This window comes from Carassius auratus, unplaced genomic scaffold (genome assembly GCF_003368295.1).
Source record: "Carassius auratus strain Wakin unplaced genomic scaffold, ASM336829v1 scaf_tig00215941, whole genome shotgun sequence".
Lineage (NCBI taxonomy): Eukaryota > Metazoa > Chordata > Actinopteri > Cypriniformes > Cyprinidae > Carassius > Carassius auratus.
In genome coordinates, this window is record NW_020528321.1 from 299,532 (window position 1) to 321,234 (window position 21,703).

The 21,703-nt window shown below is 41.5% G+C and overlaps 1 pseudogene; it reads right to left on the reverse strand.

Annotated features, from left to right (window-relative positions):
* The window catches only part of LOC113096474 (NACHT, LRR and PYD domains-containing protein 3-like), a 37,008-nt pseudogene extending 15,511 nt beyond the window's left edge, over positions 1-21,497 (reverse strand).
* Positions 21,498-21,703: the final 206 nt, after the last annotated feature.

Sequence of the window (21,703 nt, forward strand, 5' to 3'; positions counted from 1 at the left end):
TGGTGGGGATAGATGGCTTGTGTGGGTTAGCCATTATACCTCCGCGCTTACCCCTCTTCTGCTTCCTCTCACACCGCTTGTGGCACCTCCGCTGTGGGCGAGATACAGTATTGGGGGTCCGTGATGGTGAAGGCCTCCGTAGCAGACAGAGATCCCGCAGCTGTTCCGCTTGCGCAGAGTTTAACTGTAAAAATGCGGTTCTGCTGACATCAAGCAGAAACTTGCGACTGTATGTGCTTACAGACAGGTAGGTGCGATGACGACGTACAAAAACACTGTGACTCACAAGACAAAAAACACAAAAACACCGTTCTGTCGGGACAGAGAGAAGCTGCTGCGTGTGGACGCGTCACCATCTTTAAAGGTCCCCTTCTTAGTGATTCCTTGTTTTAAACTTTAGTTAGTGTGTAATGTTGTTGTTAGAGTATATATAATATCTGTAAAATTCTAAAGCTCAAAGTTCAATGCCAAGCGAGATATTTTATTTAACAGAATTCGCCTACAAAAAATGACCGGTTTGGACTACAGCCCTCTAGTTCCTGCAGTAATGATGTCACTAAAACAGTTTTTTGACTAACCTCCGTCCCCATGAATTCACAAAAAGGGGGGCGTGGCCTTGTTGCGCTCTGACGGAGATTTGTGTTTGTCGCCATGTCGTTGAAATGCTGTTATTTTAATCTCTGAGTCCAATAATCTTTGTTTGGGCTTCCCAGGGACGCTGTACTTGGAGATTAATGGTTACAATTTATGTTTAACTCGGAAAATTATAATCCACATGTAAAACTATGTGCAGCAACTTTTGCTGAGGACAACTTTCTCAATTTAAATCAGTTTAATGCCGGATTCGCACAAAGATTATTCTTGAAAGATGGACCAGTTCCCTCTTTGTCTGGAGAAGGTGTTGTTCCTCTACAGCCCTGAAAGACAACGGAGACCAGGAAAACTAGAGCCCCAGATACAGATCCCCTGTAAAGACTTTGTCTCCGATGAGCAAGGACAACACCACAGGAAATAGATGATTCTTATGCACAATCTGACTTTGTTGCAGCCTGGAATTGAATTTCTGGTTTCACCTGGTCAGAGGAGAACTGCCTCTGTGACTGAGCCTGGTTTCTCCCAAGGTTTTTTCTCCATTCTGTCACTGATAGAGTTTTGCTGTCGCCTCTGGCTTTCTTAGTTGGGGACACTTCATCTACAGCGATATCGTTGACTTGATTGCAAATGATTGCACAGATACTATTTAAACTGAACTGAGTTGATGACATCACTGAATTCAATGATGAACTGCCTTTAACTGTAATTTTGCTTTATTGACACACTGTTTTCCTAATTAATGTTGTCCAATTGCTTTGATGCAATCTTTTTTGTTTAAAGTGCTATATAAATAAAGGTGACTTGACTTGACTTGACGAATGGGTAAACATTTAGCAAGCAATAGAAGAGGCCTGCGATAACTCTGCTGTAGAGTCAATCCAAGGCTGGATATACAAAACAGAGCATATTTTCTCCGCTGCCTTGCAAAAGAAAACATTTTCTGTGATGTGGATGAAGGTACAGGTATGTGGCCGGATCCTGCCCAGAGACGTGATGCAGAGGTTTTTTATTTTATTTTATTATTTTTTTTATTGTATTGTAACTGAGAGTAAGCTATATTTTGCAGTATACTAAGGTCATACACAGTTCTTTACCCCTTTTTTGGAAAGTTTGGAATGTTCCATTTATTCCTGATAACGAATAAGAGATTTTAGCAACAGTGTTTTGAATTAATCTTACTGGTGTTTTCTAGGCAGTGGGGTAGTCTGTGTATTTGTTAGGTTTATTCATTATCTGAGGTCAAAGTTTGATTCTGACTGAAGAGAATATGTTTTTGAAAAGAATATGTGGTTTTAACCTAGAAGTTTGTGCAAGCTGGTGTATAGTTTTTAGATTTTGAGATTGTGTTTATAGTTGTGAGAAGAGGGTAAATTGTTTCATGAATTGTTTAAGCAATCAAGAAAATCTGTGAGTTGTTGACTTGAATGTATGTCAAGACATTCTCAAAAGCCCTATTCGGACGGGACTAGTCTTACACGGGGTCGTTAAAGAAATCTGCGTTTCTCAGACGTACTTGGTGATTTTTATGCCGTCCGAATCTGCCACGTCTGTGTTTTTCTCACACAACCTCTGTGATAATTCCAGAGCAAATTACCTACTGTGTTTCAGCAAACTCAGTGATCCTCTGAGAAAACTAATCCCTTTCGAATGCGAATGTCTGTGATTGCCGGTGATATTTTATTTCACAACGCGTCTCCTTGTGTATTTTGGCCAATGTGAATTACCGTAGATGCTCTTACCACGCGCATGTTTGATATATTTGCTTATCGGCAAATAAATAATAATAAAAAATAATACAAATAATAAAACCAAGAGCAAGATCACGTAAAATGTAAATACCGGCTATTGTAGTATCAGCATCTGGTAAAGTTACTCACGTTCATTTATGCACTCAGTTACATAATGTTTGAATTACATATGTACCTTTATGAAAATTAAACATACGGAAGGTTTAGCCTACTACACACACAAAAAAAGGAAAACAAGTTAAACTAAAGGAACCACACATTAACATGGTTTTGCTATAACTACTAGCCATTTAGTATTTATTGTGAAATACTAATGGCAATCATTCTGAATGAATGCAATGCACGCATACAGAGTGCGTGATCTCTGTGACGCCCAGATGCACAAATCAGACCCTCCCACCTCTGTAATAAACACGGAGATGTTAGTCCCGTCTGAATTGGTACATGAAAATCTCAAACGTCAGATGGTAAGAATCGAAACTCAAACGTAGTTTAGAAAACTAGTCTTGTCCGAATAGGGCTTTTTGTATATATACAGGTGCATCTCAATAAATGAGAATGTCATGGAAAAGTTCATTTCAGTAATTCAACTCGAATTGAGAAATTTGTGTATTACATAAATTCAATGCATACAGACTGAAATAGTTTAATTCTTTCGTTATTTTAATTGTGATTATTTTGTCATTTAACAAAAACCCACCAATTCACTCAACAAATGAGAATATGGTAATATGCCAATAAGCTTATCAATTCAAAAAACCTGCAAAGGTTTCCGGGGACTTCAAAATGGTGTCCCATTTTGGTTCTCTAGGATATACAATCATGGGGAAGACTGCTGATCTGACAGTTGTCCTGAAGACAATCATGGACACCCTTATAAGGAGGGTAAGCCGCAAACATGAATTGCCAAAGAAGCTGGTGGTCTCATAACAGAAAGTTGAGTGGAAGGAAAAAGTGTGGAAGAAAAAGATGCACAACCAACAGAGAGAACCGCAGCCTTATGAAAATTGTCAAGCAAAATCGATTCAAGATTTTGAGTGAACTTCACAAGGAATGGACTGAGGCTGGGGTCAAGGCATCAAGAGCCTCCACACACAGACGTGTCAAGGAATTTGCTGAACCACAGACAATGTCAGAGTCATCTTACCTGGGCTTAGGAGAAGAAGAATTGGAATTTTGCCCTGTGGTCCAAAGGCCTTTTTTTTCCGATGATAGCACGTTTTGTATTTCATTTGAAAACCAAGGTCCAAGAGTCTGGAGGAAGGGTGGAAAAGCTCATAGCACAAGTTGCTTGAAGTCCAGTGTTAAGTTTACACAGTCTGTGATGTTTTGGGGTGCAATGTCATGTGTTTCATTGTGTTTTTTGAAAACCAAAGTCACTACACCTGTTTACCAAGACATTTTGGAGCACTTCATGCTTCCTTCTACTGACCAGCTTTTTGAAGATGCTGATTTCTACCCACACTGCCAAAAGCACCAAAAGTTGGTCAAATGACCATGGTGTTGGTGTGCTCGACTTGCCAGCAAACTCACCAGACCTGAACCCCATAGAGAATCTATGGGGTATTGTCAATAGGAAAATTTAAAAACAAGAGACCAAAAAATTCAGATGAGCTGAAGGCCAGTCAAAGAAACCTGGGCTTCCAGACCACCTTGGCAGTGCCACATACTGAATACCTCCATGCCACGCCGAAATTGAGGCAGTAATTAAAGCAGAAGGAGCCAATACCGAGCATTGAGTACATGTACAGTAAATGAACATTTTTTTTTTTTTTATTGGTCTTATAAAGTATTCTAATTTGTTGAGCTAGTGAATTGGTAGGCTTTTGTTAAATGTGAGCCAAAACCATCACAATTAAAAGAACCAAAGACTTAAACCACTTAAAGCTGCAGTAGGTAACTTTTGTAAATATATATTTTTTACATATTTGTTAAACCTGTCATTATGTCCTGACAGTAGAATATGAGACAAACAATCTGTGTAAAAATCAAGCTCCTCTGGCTCCTCCCAGTGGTCCTATTGCCATTTGCAGTTACAGACCGCTCCCGGTAAGAAATCAACCAATCAGAGCTGCGGTCCGTAACTTTGTTTGTGTTCAAAATGTAGAAAAATTTATATAATAAGCGAGTACACCATGAATCCATTTTCCAAACCATGTTTTTAGCTTGTCCTGAATCACTAGGGGTGCACCTATAATAAGTGTTTATATTCGAACTATTTTAGATTGCTTCGGGGGTACCGCGGCGGAGTAACCCAGTACCTTTGTGATTCTTCATAGACATAAACAGAGAGAAGTAGTTCCGGCTACGATGTTCTTCCGCAAGATGCAAGCAGTTCTGTTTATTAACCGCTAGAGCGTCAAAAGTTCCCTACCGCAGCTTTAAGTCTGTGTTCATTTAATTTATTTAATACACAATTTCACAATTTAAGTTGAATTACTAAAATAAATGAAATTTTCCATGACATTCAAATGAATAGAAATGCACCTATATACACATACATATTAATGTTGATATGAGATGTCAGTTTTTGAATTATTATTACCTCAGTCAAACCTAAACACAGTGAAAGCAGTTTGTTACACAAAGCATTAATATTATTTTAAAAATGTAACAAAAATGAGCAGGAATTCTTTAAGAGAGTTTAATCCTTCTGGGTCTGATCTGATTTCAACCTCTTATTTCAGACTTCTGACTCATTTTCACTATACGGTTATAACCATACCAATTCATTTGAGTTTGTGTAATTATGTATGTGTGTTTGTGTGTGTGTCTGTGAGTGTGTGTCAGCCAGTGTGTGTGAGTGGTTGAGTTAGAGTGCTTGCCATCCACTTTTTTTACTACATTGTGGTTGAATTATTGATTTTACTTGACATTTGCTGTGTTACAATCACACCAGTTTATAGGTGTTTGTGTGTAAAAGTTTGTGTGTGTGTGGCACCACATGGATTTAGTTAATTTTCTTTTTCTCCCCTCATGTGTTCCTTGACCTAGTTTTCCCTCATATCTAATTATGTCATTATATTCAGGTGTGTCTTAATTATCTTCATTTGGACTGTGTTTAAGTTACTCTGTTTCTCTTTTAGTTTGTCCAATATTGATGTTGTTGTGAGCTTGTTACCCTTCTTCTGGGATTTCTTTAAATGCATTATCACTGAATCTTCATCTTTATCGTGTGCTCCTTCTTAACTACCCAGAAACAAGTGTTATAGATTACCGAAACACAAAAATAAGAAGTTAAGTGGCATTTGTATTCCTGTTTATATTCCATTTTTGTAAGTGTTTCTTTTGGTTTTCATATGGATCGTCCTGAGTATCTCCTTCTCCTGTTGGATAGAGCTGAAACGATTAGTTGATATTGTCGACAACTTTGACAATCAGGGGTGAGAAGGCTGCAGTTTAAAACGCATCTGATTAAAAAGATGTGGATTTTTGCATGAGCTCTGTAGTTCAGTACTTCAGTAGAGTCCAGTCACTTCACGTTTTTTCACAGTACTAGTGATGCGGGGTCGTCTCATAACCCGCGTTGGGTTGGGGCGGGTTAAGAAATTGGCACTTTATTGCTGGACAGGTTGGGGCGGGTCACTAAAAACTAAAATTAAAAAAATCCATTTATGTTGCATGGAATTTAGTGGTGGAAATTTTGATTCTTTCTAGTGATTTGTTAATTTTCAGTTTGTCCATTTCTTCATATTACACAAATACACCAGCAGTTGGCGAAAAAGAGTGTCTTATGTGTTATGACAAACGTATTTACTTGTGACAAAAACTAATTTGGCTTTATTTAAGTGTGTGCATGATTGCGTTAAATAAATAGTATAAATAAATTGTTCAGATTAACAAAGCACAAGGTTTTAGCGGGATTAAACATGGAGTTATGTTCTGTGTTCCAAATATGAAAACAAGTGTATGTGCACCAATAACTGCACTTTGTATCTGCTGATTGCTGTTTGAGACTTATATGCTTGGCCGACTGACCCCGTATATACTCTCATTCATTTCATTCATGAACAAGATGTATCAGTTCATTCAACTCTTTCACCTACGAGAAGATCATATTCATTCACTATATTCAACAAGTCACATGCTCCGTCACATCTTGAGTAACTCATTTTGACAGGATGAAACAGTTCACAGAGCTGTTCACGAGCTGCGCATGTGCTGCTAATAGTACTGCGCTCGCACGCTGCTGTGGGAGGAACTTCACTGAATGAGAAATGAGTCTTTTACTGTCTATGGTCAGTGGATTACGTAAACGAGAACGATTCATTCACCTAAAAGATTTGTTCACGAACGAACCATCATAGTGCAATTAGCTATAGCCTATATTGATAAGGTTACGATACGAAGGTCTAAGTAGCAATGTTAACTTCCGTGATGTCCCTGATGCATGGGGCGGGTCGGGCAGGACAAAAATTTTTACTTTATTTGCGGGGCGCGGGCTGGGGCTTGCCAAATAATTTCATAAAAGCGGGACCCGCAGGTTGGAAAAAACTAGTGGTGGGCGATACTGCAAAATTTGGTATCGATCCAATATATTATATAATATATGTATCATTAATATATTATTAAATGTATTCAAATATATAATATATTAGAAAATAAAAAGGGAAAATAATATATTACAATATATCACAATATATTTTCCTTTCATAAGGGTTGGTGCTGGTGAGCAATGTCTCGCCATTCACCATTGGTTTTGCCAGCCCCACTCCGATCCCAGAGCCCAACCCCCTGCATTGCAGAATGTTTGGTAATGCTCTACGGTGAAGAAAAGCTTTTCTCCTGGCTTCTCTCCTGAGATCACAAGAGGGTGCATCGAGCAAAATAATACTAATGCAAGTTTATACAAAGCATTTGAATACATGACTGTGAAGTGAATAATATTTAAAGTAATGTTTATAAACCAATTATAATTAAGTTGCTTAAACATCTATAAACAAAACAGCATCATGTATGCATGCATAGTTTAATACAAAGGGCAGAAATCCAATCACACAGAATAAAATTTTCATTTAAAAACATGGCTTTCTAAACATGGGGCTCTCTTGTGCAAGACGTGAGTGCAAGGATGACATTTGAATGTGGATTTTTTTTTTGTGCCAGCCCTAGTATGTATGTGTATATACAGTATGTGGTGTATGCAGGGGTCTATGTACATATTTTTTCATTCACATTATAACGCACACATGTACAAACACATGACTGATTGTTAGTGTTGAACATACTTGAGTTTGTCCAGTTTGTAGTTTGGATCAGAGAGCAGCTTGACTAATGATTTTCCTGGATGATTGTAGCTCAGATCCAGCTCTCTCAGGTGTGAGGGGTTTGAACTCAGAGCTGAAGCCAAAAAATTACAGCCTTCCTCTGTCACCATACAGCCAGATAATCTACAAACACACAAAAACACTTATTTTATATCATGTGGAACATCATAATGTCAACATTTTTCATATGTCTGTTAGACATGCATGAAAGTGATAGTCTTGACATGTTGTAAAGTATGGTAACCCATACTCAGAATTTGTGCTCTGCATTTAACCCATTTAAGTGCACACACACACAGCAGTGAGTAGTGAACATAGTCCTGGAGTAGTGGGCAACCATTTTCTCTAGTGCCTGGGGAGCTACTGAGGGTTCAGTGCCTGGCCGAACTGGGGATTCAGTGCCTTGCTCAAGGGCACCTCAGCCATAGAATTGAAGGAGAAAGAGAGCACTGTACATTCAACCTCCCCACCTGCAACTCCTGCCAGTACTGGGATTCGAACTTGCAACCTTCATGTTACAAGGCAGACTCTCTAAACATTTAGCCACAACTTGCTCATAAATGCATGAATCTTCTATAAATATTTGACATGAAATTATTGTTTTGTATGCCAAGTTGGCAAATGGCTTGCCTTTATGGTTGCAAAGGAAGAAGCAGGAAATTTCTGGTACATTTTCAAAAACTATTTACCTACCCTTTGCAACCTTACTTACCATTGTAATGAAATAGGAATCTTTATCTTGCCAATCAACCAAGGTTCAAAGCATATATGGAGTTTTTCCAGCACAATCACTATAATTTCTGAACACAGAGGAAATCTAAACAGCAGGAGCTATAGTACTAAACTGTATGAACACTTTTTTATATTCGTACAGTACATTTATGAAATGTGTTACAAGTAAACTGAAAATGTAGTTTCTTGTTGTGGAAGATCGATAGGAAGAAATGTAAGAATGTGTGGTGGTGTTAGAGGAAGAAAATAAAGCATGTAAACATGAATTAGCAATAGTGAATTTTCGGTTCACCTGTACACATTTCCACAAAAATTAATGCAGTGTATAAATTCAAATGTTAATTTTCTTTTTGTGTAATACAGTATTGACTTTTACCAATACATTTTTTACCTACTCTTGAAATCTGATTCTAAAATGCTCAATGTGATATACAAACATTCTGACAGTCTTATATAGTAAAGAAAGCAGTCAACAAAAAAGCCGGGGTGGCATAGGGTAATGGGCAAATGCCACCCTAAAAGAAAGCCTTGCCAACCCTGCTGCCATCTTAGTTGGCAGCAACGAATTAAAAGTTATGGCCAATTTGAAAATTTACGAGCATGAATCTCCAATACAGTCAGCAGATAGGTCTCACGCTGTGTGGTCTCTGTTTCCCTGAGTCTCCACTAGTGGTCTTACTTCCCCATAGCCACCTCACCGTAGGCACTACAATTCCCACCAAGCCTTGTCCCTTCATCACAGTAATGTGCTCTCCTGTTAATTGCACTCAGGTGTCTGCACTTTATAGTCATTTCCCTGCCTAAATTAACCGGTCTTTTTCTGTTTGTTTTCATGGAGTCCTTTCATGGAGTCACCCAGTTTCCTCGCCTTTTGAGTTTCCTCGTCTTCCGAGTTTCCTGTTCCAGTTCCTATTCCTGTTCCAGTTCCTATCCCTATTGTTTGTTGGATTGATTTCTGGTTTTGACCCCTGCTTGTTGGATTCTGATTTGGATTACCCAATAAATACCACACTGCATTTGGATCTCTCGTTTCCTGTGTTTCCCTGGGTTCCGATCGTAACAGAAGGACTCCATCCATGTCGAGATCCAGCGGTGTGGGACTTCATTTCTGTTCCCCAGCCAGTATGGTGGAGCAGAGGGCAAAATATATAAAATTAACCACCCTCCGCCAAGAGGGCAATGAGGTGGGTGCTATGGCACATGTGTTTTGGACCCTGGCAGATGGTATGGGATATAATGATGCGGCCCTTAAAGACATTTTCAACACCGGTCTGGATGACCCGATACCTCGTATAGAAATGGATCAGTTGGACGCGTTTGGTTTCCGGGAATTCGTGTTCTACTTGCAGCATCAGTTTCCGTTGGATGCCCCAGCCACTCCTGTCTCTCCCAGTGGGATGACCGATTCTGTAAACAGGAGGACCGCCAGCCCAGCACCACTGCACAGTATGGTCGCCAGCCCAGCGCCACAGCACAAGGTGGTCACCAGCCCAGCGTCACAGCACAAGGTGGTCAGCAGCCCAACGTCACGGTGGAAGATGGCCGCCAGCAAAGTGCCACTGCACAAGATGACTGCCAGCCCAGCGCCACAGCACAAGGTGGTCAACAGCCCAGCGCCAAGGTGCAACATGGCCGCTAGCCCAGCGCCACAGCACAAGGTGGTCGCCAGTCCAGCGTCATGGCGCAAGATGGCCGCCAGACCAGCGCCACTGTCCAGGATGGCCGCAGGCCCAGCACCACTGCCCAAGATGGCCGCCGGCCCAGCGCCACTGCCAATGATGGCCGCTGGTCCAGCGTCACTGCCCAAAATGACAGCCACAGTTGACCCTCCAGAGTCGGGTCAGGTTTCCGTTAACCCTCCAGAGTCGAGTCAGGTTCCTGTTGGCCCTCCAGAGTCGAGTCAGGTTCCCGTTCAGCCTCCAGAGTCGAGTCAGGTTCCCGTTGACCCTCCAGAGTCGAGTCAGGTTCCCGTTGACCCCCCAGAGTCAGGTCAAGTCACTGTTGACACTCCAGAGTCAGGTCAAATCACCGTTGACACTCCAGAGTCAAGTCGTCACCGGTGAGCTTCATGGGCAAAGTCAAGTCACTGGTGTTCTTCATGGGCAAAGGCAAGTCACCAATGATCTTCATGGGCAAGGGCAAGTCACCAATGATCTTCATGGGAAAGGGCAAGTCACCAGTTTCCTTCATGGGCAAAGTAAAGTCACCAACTATCTTTATGGGCAAAGGCAAGTCACCAATGATCTTCATGAGCAGAGTCATGTCACAAATGATCTTCATGAGCAGAGTCATGTCACCAATGATCTTCATGAGCAGAGTCAAGTCAACAATGATCTTCATGAGCAGAGTCAAGTCAGCATTGATCTTCCTGAATCCAGTCTAAACACCACGGAATTACCAGAGTCTCTCCACGTCTCTGTGGAACTAACAGAGCCTCCCCACGTCTCTGCTGAACTACCAGAGCCTCTCCACACCTCTGATGTACTACCAGAGCCTCTCCACGTCTCTGCTGAACTACTAGAGCCTCTTCACGTCTTGGCTGAACTACCAGAGCCTCTCCTCATCTCGGCTGAACTACCAGAGCCTCTCCTCATCTCTGTGGAACTTCCAGAGCCTCGTTACATCTCAGCCGAACTCTCTGAACGCTCGACTGTTCCTGCCGTGGCCACGGAGGCCACCCTTAACTTGTTCATGTTCTCCGTTTCAGACTTGCCTAACCAGACTTGCTCTCCTGTGTCATTGATCCCACTGCGGTGGTCTTCTGCGCTGCCCTGGTGGGCTTCTGTCTCGACCGCATGGACAGGGTGGTCTTCTGTCTCGACCGCACGGATGGGGTGGTCTTCTGCGCCACCCAGGTGGGCTTCTGTCTCGACCGCACGGATGTGGTGGTCTTCTGTGCCACTCTGGTGTCATGCCTTGGTGGGCTTTTGTGGCGCCCTGGTGGACTTCTGTCTCGACCGCACGGATGCGGTGGTCTTCTGTGCCACCCTGGTGTCATGCCTTGGTGGGCTTCTGTGGCGCCCTGGTGGACTTCTTTCTCGACCGCACGGATGCGGTGGTCTTCTGTGCTGCCTTGGTGGGCTTCTGTCTCGACCGCACGGATGCGGTGGTCTTCTGTGCTGCCCTGGTGGGCTTCTGTTTCAACCGCATGGCTCCAATTCCGCCTTGCTCCTCTCTGGATTCCTGCCCTGTCGGTTCGGCCCTGGGCCACTGAACATTATGTTCCTTCATGGACTTGTGTTTTGTGCGCAACTGCCCAAGATGGCCGCCGGCCCAGCACCACTGCCCAAGATGGCCGCCGGCCCAGCACCACTGCCCAAGATGGCCGCCGGCCCAGTGCCACTGCCAATGATGGCCGCTGGTCCATCGTCACTGCCCAAAATGACAGCCACAGTTGACCCTCCAGAGTCGAGTCAGGTTCCCGTTAACCCTCCAGAGTTTGGTAACACAAACTTTCATTTTGGATGCAATTAATAAATTTTAAAGTGTTACATAGCAGCAGATAAAGTTTTAATAGTTGGTGATTTTAATATCCATGTTGATAATGAAAAAGATGCATTGGGATCAGCATTTATAGACATTCTAATCTCTATCGGAGTTAGAGAACACCTCTCAGGACCTACTCATTGTCGAAATCATACTCTAGATTTAATACTGTCACAATGAATTGATGTAGATGGTGTTAAAATTATGTAGCCAATAGATGAATTTCAGATCACTATTTAGTTTTGTGCAAACTTCATATAGCTAAACCTGTAAATTCTACTTCTTTTTACAAGTATGGTAGACCCATCACTTCCACCACAAAAGACTTTATAAGTAATCTTCCTGATATATCCGAATACCTTACCATATCCAAAACCACACAACAACTTGATGTAATAGAATTCATGGACTCTCTCTTTTCTATCATTTTAAATACAGTTGAAGGTAAGGAAAACAGTCTGACACCATGATATAATGAGCACACTCACACCCTAAAGAGAGCAGTCCGGAAAATGGACTGCAGCTGGAGTAAAACAAAAGTAGAGATATTTTGTATTGCTTGGAGGGAAAAGTTACCTATCCTATAGAATAACATAAAAAATTGTTAGATCTGATTACTTTTCTTCTCTTTTAGAACAAAACAAATATAACCCCAGGTATTTATTCAATACAGTGGCTAAATTAATGTAAAAATAAAGCATCAACAAGTGTTGATATTTCCCAACATCACAGCAGTAAGGACTTATGAGCTACTTTACTTCTAAAATCGATACTATTAGAGATAAAATTTTAACCATTCAGCCGTCAGCTACGTCAGAGCCATGGGCACAGGAGTCCCTCTATGCACCATTCCTGGACACCAGCGTGTATTCATGGGGGAAAGAGACAGATCTTTCGAGGAGAGGCATGCTCGGCATTTAAACAGCGGCGGTAATGGGGCTCCATTTATGTCAGGTGTGCCCCATCACACGCCGCCAACCCTGCCTCTTACAGCGCCCCTCCTCTTTCACACACCCACCTATATATATATTTCTATATAAATAAAGTTGACTTGACATGGAAGTGCTTAGATTCCTGTGACTCTTGTCTAAATAAAATTGTTAGTGTGTTCACTTGAGCAGAGGGCATCTTTTCATAATCAAGTTAATTTTTATCTTTTTTTCTTACCTCAGTATGTTGAGTTGACTGTGTGAACTCTTTAGTCCATCATAGAGAAGCTTCACTCCTGAATCCTGTAGGTCATTGTTACTCAGGTCCAGCTCTCTCAGTGAGTTTGATGATTGTAGACATAAAGACAAACTTTCACAGCACTGATCAGTGAGATTACAGTTATCAAGTCTATAACACAGGATGAAATATGGTTCAATTAAGAGATAAGCAACAGTAATTTACATCAGCATTGTTCAGAAACATGGAGCGCACATCACTGTGAAGAAAGAAGGACACGCACAATTTATGAAAAAGCAACATATGCATTAATATTTATAAATGCCTACTCTCCCTGTAAAAAAAGAAAGTAAAAATCTAAACTGAGGAAGAAAGAAAGTAATTTTGGGGTAAATTAAATGATCAACAATTCAACTATACTAAATATCTGCACATGAGCATTCTATTGAGTCTGACAGGTTACACATGCTGTTTGGAGTCAGTAGTGATAAACTAAACACTTCTGTCATTAAAACAGTTCCCTATCGAGCATCTCTCCCATTGCATTTCCATTGGGCTCCATTGATATCAAGCCTGCACAGGCCCTGTGTGCTTCATTCTCCTCTCATTGCCTCGAATCACCAGTGTGCTATTCAAGTGATGATCTTTGCCTCTTGTCTGCTGTTAGCAGCCTGATATCCTTTGCCGCTTCTGAGATTGAGTGTGCAGTGAACTGCCTTTCGTAAAACTTGAACCGCTTGCCATCAGGATACTGGCTTGGAAAGCTGTCCCAGATGTGTCAAGCTGGATTCTAGACACCATAAAATAAGGATACTCGCTTCAGTTTTATTGCAGGCCATCTTGCTTTTACAGCTGCCACCTAGGGCGCCTTGGGTTGAAAATCAATTTTCTTGGTTGAATAGTTGGTTGAAGATCAGAAGTAATCCTTCTGGGGACAATTATCGATGCTGGAATGCTCCTTGGCTATTCAGCGGCTAGTGGCATCATTCAAACTAGGGACTTGACATCTACTCTGGGCCTTCTCAACATGCAGCCCCTCCAGTATTGGCTCAAAGCCCTTATCCAATCCCATGCTTGGCACCTGGGCCAGTTTTATATCAGAGTAACCCACAGCTGTATCAAAGCTGTGGACCCTTGGAAAACTTCTCGCCTATTTCAGTCAAGCGTACAATGGGACTGACATCCAGAAGGAAAGTAGTCATGACAGATGACTCCAACTTGGGTTAGGGAGCTCTTCACGAGGGCAGACTGGTGTTCAGTTCCTGGTTAAACCTGGAGCAGTGCTTTCACATCAACTGCCTCGAAATGATGCTCATTTTCTGGCCCTAAAAACCTTCCTGCTAGCCTTAAAGGGACACCACATTGGCCCACCTCAATTACCAAGGCGGTCTCAGGTCATGCTCCCTTTACAGGTTGCTCAAACTGAGATTTGTCTATGTTATGAAAGTGTTTTCCATTCTGTTCAGTGCTCGCTCTTCTAGCACCCCCCCCCCCCCCATCTCAGATGGTGAGCCATGTCCCAAACTAATCTGCTAATTTTGGGCTGTTAAGAGTTTAAGTTATGATAATCAGAGCAACTCTTAGTTTCCTTCGGAGGCTGTTCTAAAGGTCTTGCTGGATAGTGGATGCCATAGCCTTGGCTTATGCCTCAGCTGGCTTGCAGTGCCCTATGGAAGTGAGGACCCTTTCCATCAAAGAATGGTCTCCTCCTTAGCTTGGTCCAGTGGGATTTATTTTTTTTGAAATGTGTGAGGCTGCTGGCTGGTTGTTGCCGTCTACCTTTGCCAGATTCAATAACTTTGACGTCCCAGCCTGGAAGGCATGGATCTTGTCTGCCTAATCCCCATTGCAAGTGGAAAAGGTCATGTTATGTAGCCCTCAGCCTAATGGCTCAGGTTTCATTATGTGCTCATGCTCATAGTAGTCCTAAGTAAAAGTGCTCGGGGGCTGAGCTTGCAAAGCAGCAGCATTCCTGCACTTGCTTATAGCATGGTGCCAATGGCATTGCCCATAGTGTGTTAATGCAACAGGAGAGACTATTTGATAGGGAACACTCTGGTTACTTGCAAAACCTTAGTTCCTTGAGATAAGGGAGTATGCATTGCATATGTTGCCAATCAATAAGGCTGCACATGTATCGATGGCTGTTGCAAAAGTTTAAAATTCTGATGAGAAGCGCTCTGTGCCAACTTATATAATGAGCTGCTACTCCCCTTTTGGCGGTCTAGAGCACCATTGTTTTGTACAGAAAAACATGAACAAATCAGCCATTAGTAACATATTTGACAGGAGTTTCCCCATAACATGTTAATGCAATGCTTGTTCCCTTATCTCAGGGAACCGAGGTTACGAAAGTAACCTCAGTGTTTTGCCTTTTTCAAACAGCTTCTGGTTGCCCTTTGTTATTGTCATGTCAAAGAAAAGTATGTCATGATCTGATGAAGAAATTACACTTTATGTTATGTTTTCAATCACATAATTAATACTCACAGAGCTTTTCTGCAGTTCACCACAGCTGGTATCAGTCTCCTTCTCCCTTCATTTGATGTGTTGTATTTCTTCAGATCAAACTCATCCAGTACCTCCTCTGATATCTGAAGCATGTAGGCAATTGTTGAGCAGTGAGATGGAGAGAGTCGTTGCACTGAGTGATTCTGTGATTTCACAAACTCCTGAATCTCTCTGTACAGAGTCTGATCCTTCAGTTCCAGCAGACAGAGGAACATACTGATGCATCTGTCAGCTGAGTGATTTTCATAACCATTGATTTTGTCTTTGATGTACTGTGTGATTCTCATGATGGTCTCTGAGCTTTTCACTCTCTGTGTCAGTAGATCTTGTAAGAGACTCTGATTGGACTCCAGTGAGACACCCAACAGGAACCGCAGGAAAAGGTCCAGGTGTCCATTTTCAGTCCATAAGGATTTTTTAAATGCTGCTTTCAGTAGTTCATACATAGGGTTTTTTCTAATGTAACGCTGATATCAATAATTTAGAAATAACTTCAGTGATTTTTTATTCTTGGTTACATGGCAGTAAAACACAAAGAAAGCAGCTAGAAATTCCTGAAAGCTCAGATGGATGAAACAGTAGAGTTTCCTCTGATGAATCACAGATTCCGCTTTAAAGATCTCAGTGAAAATTCCAGAATACACTGAGGCTTCATTGATATCTATGCTGCTCTCAATCAGGTCCTTCTCAAAGAAAATCACATTGTCCTTCATCAGCTGTTTAAAAGCCAGTTCTGAAATTTTCACAATCAAATCTTTGTTGATCTTAAGTGTCTTCTCTGGATCTCTCTCATCATACTTCTGATTCCTCATGTTGATCTGAGTCAGCAGGAAGTGGATGTACATTTCAGTCAGAGTTTGAGGGATTTCTGCATTTTCACCTTGTTTCATGAGGTTCTGAAGCACAGTGGCTGAGATCCAGCAGAAGACAGGGATGTGACACATGATGTGGAGGCTTCTTGATCGTCTAATGTGTGAGATGATTTTGCTGGCTTGATGCTCATCATTGATTCTCTTCCTGAAATATTCCTCCTTCTGAGGCTCATCAAATCCCTGAATTTCTGTTACACGGTTGATGTATTTTGCAGGGATCTGACCAGCTGCTGCTGGTCTGGAGGTGATCCAGATGAGAGCAGAGGGAAGCAGCTCTCCCCTGATGAGCTTTGACACCAACACACTCACTGATGAAGACTCATTAAAATCACAAACTTTCTGTCTGTCTGTAGACACCAGTGTAAGTCTTCCTTCATCCAGACCATCAAAGATGAACACAACTTTACACTTCTCATAAATCTTTGTGTCCAGATCTTGAAGTTCAGGATGAAAGTCCAGCAGAAGCCTGTGAAGACTGTACTGGTGATCTTTAATCAAGTTCAGCTCTCGAAATGGAAGCACAAACATGAAATCTACATCCTGATTAGCTTTTCCCTCAGTCCAGTCCAGAATGAACTTCTGCACAGAGACGGTTTTTCCAATTCCAGCGATGCCTTTAGTAAGAACAGTCTTGATTTTGTTTTTCTCTTCATGTTGTGATTGATGTAAGGGTTTAAATAAGTCATTGCAGTAGATTGGAGTGTCGTGTGTTCTAGCTGTTTTCTCCATCTGTAAAACCTCATGTTCTTTATTCACTCCTTCACTCTCTCCCTCTATGATGTAGAGCTGTGTATAGACCCTGTTAAGGAGAGTTTGATTATCGACTTGTTTGTTTCCCTCCAATAAGCTCTCATGCTTTTTCTTCATGTTAGTTTTGTGCTGGTCTTTGACTCTCTCTATGATGAGGGTTTGACTGTTGGAGTCAGTGCAGGTCAGATGGGGTGTCTCTGATCTGATCATATCATCACTCTTAACTCTGTGGAATAAGCAAGATGAACAGTTAAAGAAAAACATAAACAAATGTTGCAGCACTGGGCTCCCCCACTAGTGTTCTAGTAACAACTCTTGATTTATTAATGCTGGCAGTGAAACACTGATGTCCTCACAACACAAATGTTACTCAAAGTTTGGTTTCATGACTGTTGCAGACTGCAGTTATACAGCTATACATATGCTGTAGTTAAACGATGCACTGCAGATGCACGAGGCACTAATAATATAAATAATGGACATATAATGCAGATTATTGTTTAACCAAGGAGAATGTTTACCCACCCATGGTCAGAGGTCTTAGCATCACTGAGGTCAGGTCTTTTCCCTATGGATTGATCACTCTTCACAGACACACAGCTGGATGCTGGAGATGCTGCTGTATGTATGTGACCATCCTTCTCCTCTCTGTTCTCATAGAGACTCATTTTACAGGCAGTGCTGCAGAAAAGCGACAAAAAAATAGAGGAGGAAAAATAAAAAATAAAAATGAATGCTATTGCTATTGCTATTGTTAAAACAATTTCAAAATCCACAAAGTGATTTTTCAATTTGGCTCCTAAACTTGACTGTGAGTTAGAAATCTGTCACTGTGTTAGAAAACTGTCATGTTACCGGAAGAGAGATGAGGCAAGGACTCAAATGCAGAAGAAGGACTGGTAATTTTTTATAATAATAATAAAACGAAACAAAATGGAGAAGGACCTGTTTTGAAAAACAGGCAGGCAGGCAGTACAGGAACAAGGCACAGCAATGCAGAGCAGTATGTGCATACCACACATACAACAAGTACTTCTGACATATAACAACAGATCAGCAGAGGACAGCAGACACCTGGAGAATAAATAGAGAAATAAACGAGGAGGGTAACGAGGTTGACACTGGTGGAGAAACTGAAACAATAATGAGGGGACAGACAATGAGACTGCAGAGAGCACATGACACCAAACACAACACAACACAAGCCATGTGTTCACAAAAAAACACATAAGTGCCCCTAGTGGCCGTCTTGGGCACTCCAGCTGCAGACTGTGACATAACCCCCCTTGCACTTGCGATTTCAAGTTCTCCTTTCTCTTTGGAGTGTTACAAGCTCTTGGTGCATAAAGAATATCTGTAAAGTTGCAAAGCCTAAAGTCTCAAAAGTTTCATTGTGAAAGCAAAAATACTTGGTTTAGCCTTCTAAAAGAGGACACAACTAGAAATAAGTGGTAAATTGTATTTACAGCACTGTTCCATAACTGTTCAACCCAAATATTTAGTGTGCAGCACATTTTATGGAGGACTGTTTCCTGATCCTGGGAGGGAAAACTACAATGCCGGCTGTTCCAAGTAGGTATGGCTGCAGCCCGGAGACCTCCAAGTGGGAGGAGCTTTTGCCGCAAGTGGGCTGGACTTCACAGAGAGCTCCAAGTGGGAGGAACTTTTGCCGCTAGTGGGCGGGACTTTACAAATGGGCGGGGTTTAAACGGAAATTTCACATTGCTTCATTGCAGGGGTGCACGCGAATGAGGATGGCGTAAAGTAGCGATACTAATAAAAAACTGATTTATTGTTTTTCATTGTAGTTTAATTTTTATTAACAAGAGGTTATATAATTTTGTGTCAACTGCAAACATTCAAGTATATTAAATTATATTAATTTTATAATTATATCAGTATTAAGAAAATGAATGAGTAATTTAGAGCAATAAAATGTTTACTGTATGTGAATGTTTTTCTTTAATGCAAGTTTGAAATCTGAGGGAGAATTATATTGTTTAGATTGTTACAATCTATGGCATATAGATTGTTGGCTCTAGGTGAAACAACATTACAAAAGGCCACACATGGAAGTAAATTTGACAAATAAACATTTAATTAAAAAAAAGAAAAAAAATCTAAATAGTAATAATAATAATAATAATAATAAAAAAAAAAAACATTCCAAGACTTAAGAGGAAAATAATATTGGTACCAAAGTCCAATTTAAGACCCTCATTTCCCCATCTCCTTTTTATCACCAACTCAATCACAGGTAACGCTCCAAACCATTCAAAATTCAAGTTTTATTTGTTATATGACATGCAAAAAGCAGTGAAATGTAGGTCTGGCATACTCTTTTTAGACTGTGCAAAAAAAAAAAAAAAAAAAAAAAAGAGAAAATTAAATACAAATAATGAAACAACAGGAAAAAAATACAAAGTTTTTTTTTTTTTTTTTGGAGATAATTAAATACAAATAATGAAATATACACAATATACTGTATTAAACTTTGTAGAGATGCTACACAGAAACTGCTACACAGATGATGTGCAGAGATGTAAACAATGTGCAGTGAGGATGAAATGCCTAGTTAGGTTGTCAAAAAAGCGCAGTGTTCGGAGAGTTATTGGGTAGCCCTAAACAACCAGTCTATAAAGTGCAGTGTGTTTAATGTCCATGTTTAGTAGTCTGATAACATGAGGGAAGAAACTCCTCCTGAGCCTCTCCGTCTTTGCCATCAGACTGCAGAAGTGTCTGCCTGACTGTAGCAGATGGGTTGGTGGGGTCTTTAAAGATCTTAACAGCCCTAGATTTACATCTCCTGGTATGGATGTCTTGCAGAGAGGGGAGAGATGTTCTGGGCATGTGCTCAGCTACTCTTTGCAGGACATTTGAAGGTATTTGAAGATGCTCACTCTCTCCAATGTGGTCCCATTAATGATGATTGGGGTAGATCCGCTGCTGCCTCAAATAGAAAAGAGTTATTGTAAAATATTATTACAATTTACAATATGAATGTTTCTACTGCATTTCTGAACAAATAAATGAAGGGCTGGTGAGCATCAGACTTCAAAACCATAACAAAATCTGTCCAACCCCAAACAGTCCTCTAGAACAGATATTTAAGGAATCTGAGGTTTTAACCTGCTTGATTTTTATCAGCATTGGAACACTTTGCTTCGCAGCATCCATTAACCCCATGACATTAAATAAACCAATTAAAAGGCTCTGGAGGTTTGTACAGCCCACTTGGAGCTGAAGTCCCACCCATTTGGAGCTGACCCGCCCATTTGGAGCTGGCTCCGACCTCCGTTTATACCTATCTCGGCTGTTCTGACTCACTGTCTGTAAGTACGTTTACATATGTAAAGGATTTGCCACTGATGATTCAAAGGTGAGCTTTGAGCAGTGTAGATTAGCTTTTCTCAATTCCAGTCCTCACACCCCCTGATCTGCACATTTTGTATGTTTCTCTTATTGCTTCAATAGTTATATTCGAATGTAAGTCGCCTGCAAAGTGGACATCACAGGATATTCTGCCATGATTCCAGATCGAAACAAACATATGTTCCATTCAAAGTGCATTGAAGTGTGCGGGACTTGAATTTAGATTGTATTTATTTACAGAGGTATATTATACCACACTTGTCCAAGACCAATGTCCAATGTCCAAGTCCAATGGCAAATCCCAGACCAGGTAAAATCCTCACTGATGTTAACGCAGGGGAACTTGAAGCTGCTTACCCGCTCCACAGGTGTCTTGTCGATGGTGATGGGTGTGTGTTCTCTGCTCTGTCCTGAATTCCACCACCAGCTCCTTGGTCTTGTTGATGTTGAGTGAAAGGTGGTTCTCTTGACACTATTTAGTCAAGGTGCTCAGCTCCTCTCTGTAGGCTGTCTCATCGTTGTCAGTGATCAAGCCTATCACCGTTGGTCGTCAGCGAATTTGATGATGAAGTTGAAGCTGTGTGTGGATGTACAGTCGTAGCCTCATTAAAATAGTAACCTGTGAATGTTCAACTGCATGAATTAACAAGACTAAATCTACAACAACTGATGCATGGCAATGTTTTTCTTCCAGCATTTTGGACTATATAATGGAATGACCTGTTTCCGGTGCATGTTGGACTCCGGCAGGGCTGCCCTTTGTCACCGGTTCTGTTCATAACTTTTATGGACAAAATTTCTAGGCGCAGCCAAGGGCCGGAGAGTGTCCGGTTTGGGGACCATACGATTACGTCTCTGCTTTTTGTGGATGATGTTGTTGTGTTGGCCTCCTCAGACCAGGACCTTCAGCGTGCACTGGGTCGGTTTGCAGCCGAGTGTGAATCGGCTAGGATGAGAATCAGCACCTCCAAGTTTGAGGCCATGGTTCTCAGTCGGAAAAGGGTGGATTGCCCACTTCAGGTTGGTGGAGAGTTCCTGCCTCAAGTGGAGGAGTTCAGGTATTTTGGGGTCTTGTTCACGAGTGAGGGAAGGATGGAACGTGAGATTGACAGACGGATCGGTGCAGCTTCTGCAGTAATGCGGTCGCTGTACCAGTCTGTCGTGGTGAAGAAGGAGCTGAGCTGTAAGGCAAAGCTCTCGATTT